This window comes from Mobula hypostoma, chromosome X1 (assembly GCF_963921235.1).
Source record: "Mobula hypostoma chromosome X1, sMobHyp1.1, whole genome shotgun sequence".
In the NCBI taxonomy this organism is placed as follows: Eukaryota; Metazoa; Chordata; class Chondrichthyes; order Myliobatiformes; family Myliobatidae; genus Mobula; species Mobula hypostoma.
Genome location: NC_086128.1, coordinates 20,532,928 through 20,537,726, shown reverse-complemented (window position 1 = coordinate 20,537,726; position 4,799 = coordinate 20,532,928).

Sequence of the window (4,799 nt, the reverse complement as noted above, 5' to 3'; positions counted from 1 at the left end):
TAATTTCCTTTCTTCTGCCTCTCTCTCTATACACCATCTGGTCCATGTGACTTATATAGACTCAGACCTTTCTGTTTCCCAAGAACCTTCTCCCTAGAAATGGTGACTTTACACATTTCATGACTCCTGACACTTGGAACTTCCAGCATACTGCTAGTGTCTTCCACAATGAAGACTGATGCAAAATACTTATTGGTTCACCTGCCATTTCCTTGTCCCCCATTGCTACCTCTCCAGCATCAATTTCCAGTGGTCCGATATCCACTCTCGCCTCTCTTTTACCCTTTATGTATCAAAGAAACCTTTGATATCCTCTTTAATATTATTGGCATGCTTACTTTTACATTCCATCTTTACCTTCTTAATTGCCTTTTTAGTTGCCTTCCGTTGATTTTTAAAAGCTTCCCAATCCTCTAATTTCCTACTAATTTTGACTCTATTATATGCCCTCACTTGGCCTTGACGTTTCTTGTCAGCCACGGTTGTGTCATCCTGCCTTTAGGATACTTCATCCTCTTTGGGTGTATATATCCTTCACCTTCCAAATTGCTTCCAGAAATTCCAGCCATTGCTGCTCTGCCGTCACCCCTGCCAGTGATCTTTTCCAATCAATTCTGGCCAACTCCTCTCTCATGCCTCTGTAATTCCCTTTACTCCACTGTAATGCTGATACATCTGACTTTAGCTTGTCCTTCTCAAATTTCAGGGTGAATTTGATCATATTATGATCACTTACCCCTAAGGGTTCCTTTACCTTAAGCTCTCTAATCAAAACCAGTTCATTGCATAAGACCCAAAACAGAATAGCTGATCCTCGAGTAGACTCAGTCACGAGCTGCTCTAAAATGCCAGCTCGTAGGCATTCTAGAAATTCCCTCTCTTCGAATCCAGTACCAACCTGATTTTCCCATTATTGTGCCCACTGTTTGTCTGAAAGGAAAATTTTCTGATTATCTGAAGACACATTACAAGGGTCTGCAGTCTTGTGGATGGCGTTGAGCTGTTTGTGTACAGTGACAATCCCATCTGATGTTTAATCAACTTGTTAAGATATCTGAAAAAGAAATGACACATGCATTGAGCATTTCATTAAGAATAATAAGTATTGATCCCGAGTGGGATATTATTTCATTACAGCAGCAACATATAAAACACACTTAGCAATAATAATAAATATAATAATATTAATTAACAATAAAGTACAGAATAATATACACAATAATAATTTATCATTGTGCAAAAATAATATGCGAAATAATAAAACAGAGACTATTATACTATGACGTGTGTTCTCCTGTTGCACAGAGATGAACTGTTGTACATGCTTATTGCATTTGGTAGGAAAGATTTTCTGTAACGATCCTTGTGACAGTGGAGCTGAATGAGTTTGTTTGAAAAGGGTGCTCCACTGCTTATTCAGTAGGTCATGGAGAGGATGTGCCAGATTGTCCATAATGACTAACAGTTTGTTTAGTAACCTCCTCTCCACCACTAACTCAAAAGAGTCTGGTTTGTAGCCAAGGACAGATCCAGCCTTTTTGATGAGTTCATTTAGTCTTTTTGCATTACCTGGACTGATGCTGCTCCCCTAACATAAAGCCACAAAGAAGACTGCTCCCGCTACAAGAGACTGGTAAAAGATCTCCAACATCCTGCTGCACACGTTGAAGGATCTCGGCTCCCTTCAAAATTAGAGTCTGCTCATCCCCTTCTTGTAAACAGCCTTGGTGTTGGTTTTCCAATCTGTGGTCTATGGTCTGTGGTCGAGGTGAACACCCAAGTATTTGTGCTCCTCCAACACTGAAACCTCTTCTCCCAGAATGTATACAGGACTCGTCACAGTCCTCTTCCTACTAAAATCAATCACCATCTCCCTGGTTTTGGTCACGTTCAGGAGCAGGTGATTCCTCCTGCACCACTCCACAAACTTGTCCACCAGTCCTCTGTACTCTGACCCCTGCACATCTCTGATACACCCAACCACCGCAGAGTCATCAGAGAACTTCTGCAAGTGACAAGACACATATTTGTACTGGAAGTGGGAGGCAAACACCAAACACTGTAAACAGAAACAGAAACTATGTAATTACTATTTAATTTCAATCTAAGACACCAATTTTTTTAGTGACTGTACTTTGAAATTCTTAAAACAGTAAATTTATATTTATCAAATTGTATTTTGATTCCACAGAATGACTGAGACTAAAATTATCACTGCAAATGCAACAAATGCGGAGTGTAATCAAACCACCAAGATAATATTATCAGTCATTGTGGTCTTTCTAGTTCTACCCTACATATTCCTTTTACGGAAACAAATCTTAAAATATTTTGGCTTGTGTAAGTATGAATCTACAATAGCTACTACGACTGGGATGTTGAACTACTGTATATGACATCCATATCATGGAAATACCTCTAAACTTTTAATCGAGAATGAGTCAGCAAGATTAGAAAGGATTGGACGAGGGTTTTGGGATAATATCTTTAGGCAGAGCCACTATTAAGGAGAAAAGTGCCCAATGAAGGAGTGGAGGCTACCTCAGTAAATATTTTTCAGACAAAGTTGAATAGATTTTTGCATAGTAGGGTAATTAAGGGTTGTGGGGAAAAGGCAAGTAGGGAGATGAGTCCACGGTCAGATCAGCCATGATCTTATTGAATGGCAGAGCAGCCTCGACAGGCCAGATGGCTGACTCCTGCTCCTATTTCTTATGTAACATCTGGACACTTCTCATGCTCTGAAACTTTTCAATGATTTTAAGTTCCCTGGCCCCCACTGCTTTATTTTCACCATGGATGTCCAGTCCCTATATACTTCCATCCCCCATCAGGAAGGTCTCAAAGCTCTCCGCTTCTTTTTGGATTCCAGACCTAACCAGTTCCCCTCTACCACCACTCTGCTCCATCTAGCAGAATTAGTCCTTACTCTTAATACTTTCTCCTTCGGCTCTTCCCACTTCCTCCAAACTAAAGGTGTAGCCATGGGCACCCGTATGGGTCCCAGCTATGCCTGCCTTTTTGTTGGCTTTGTGGAACAATCTATTTTCCAAACCTATTCTGGTATCTGTCCCTCACTTTTCTTTTGCTACATCGACAACTGCACGCATGCTGAGCTCGTTGACTTCATTAACTTTGCCTCCAATTTTCACCCTGCCCTCAAGTTTACCTGGTCCATTTCCGACACCTCCCTCCCCTTTCTAGATCTTTCTGTCTCTGTCTCTGGAGACAGCTTATCTACTGATGTCTACTATAAGCCTACTGACTCTCACAGCTATCTGGACTATTCCTCTTCTCACCCTGTCTCTTGCAAAAATGCCATCCCCTTCTCACAATTCCTCCGTCTCCGCCGCATCTGCTCTCTGGTTGAGGCTTTTCATTCCAGGATGAGGGAGATGTCCTCCTTTTTTAAAGAAAGGGGCTTCCCTTCCTCCACCATCAACTCTGCTCTCAAACGCATCTCCCCCATTTCACGCACATCTGCTCTCACTCCATCCTCCTGCCACCCCACTAGGAATAGGGTTCCCCTTGTCCTCACCTACCACCCCACCAGCCTCCGGGTCCAACATATTATTCTCCGTAACTTCCGCCACCTCCAAAGGGATCCCACCACTAAGCACACCTTTCCCTACACCCTCTCTCTGCTTTCCGCAGGGATTGCTCCCTACGCGACTCCCTTGTCTATTCGTCCCCCCCCATCCCTCCCCACCAATCTCCCTCCCGGCACTTATCCTTGTAAGCGGAACAAGTGTTACACATGCCCTTACACTTCCTCCCTCACTACCATTCAGGGCCCCAGACAGTCCTTCCCGGTGAGGCGACACTTCACCTGTGAGTCAGCTGGGGTGATATACTGCGTCCGGTGCTCCCGATGTGGCCTTCTATATATTGGCGAGACCCGACGCAGACTGTGAGATCGTTTTGCTGAACACCTATGCTCTGTGCGCCAGAGAAGGCAGGATCTCCCAGTGGCCACACATTTTAATTCCATGTCCCATTCCCATTCTGATATGTCTATCCACGGCCTCCTCTACTGTCAAGATGAAGCCACACTCAGGTTGGAGGAACAACACCCTATATTCTGTCTGGGTAGCCTCCAACCTGATGGCATGAACATTGACTTCTCAAACTTCCGCTAATGCCCCACCTCCCCCTCGTACCCCATCCGTTATTTATTTATTTATTTATATACACACATTCTTTTTCTCTCTCTCCTTTTTCTCCCTCTGTCCCTCTTACTATACCCCTTGCCCATCCTCTGGGCTTCCACCCTCCCCCTTTCTTTCTCCCTCGGCCTACTGTCCCATGATCCTCTCATATCCCTTTTGACAATCACCTGTCCAGCTCTTGGCTCCATCCCTCCCCCTCCTGTCTTCTCCTATCATTTCGGATCTCCCCCTCCCCCCCCCACTTTCAAATCTCTTACTAGCTCTTCTTTCAGTTAGTCCTGACAAAGGGTCTCGGCCCAAAACGTTGACTGTACCTCTTCCTAGAGATGCTGCCTGGCCTGCTGCGTTCACCAGCAACTTTTATGTTTGTTGCCTGAAATTCCAGTATCTGCATATTTCCTCGTGTCTTTGTTCAAAACATCATTTTACTTTCTTAATTTGTATCGGTTTCCTTTTTAAGACCTTATTCATTGTGTAGTTTTATAAAAAATTAAGACCCTATTCCTATGGCAAATTAATTGGATTTTCTACCAATAATTGTAAATATCACTTTAAAATTTGTTAAAGTATGATGCATCATTTAATATGAGTGTCACTTGTGGATTTTTCTTTTTTCAGATTTTTATTCAT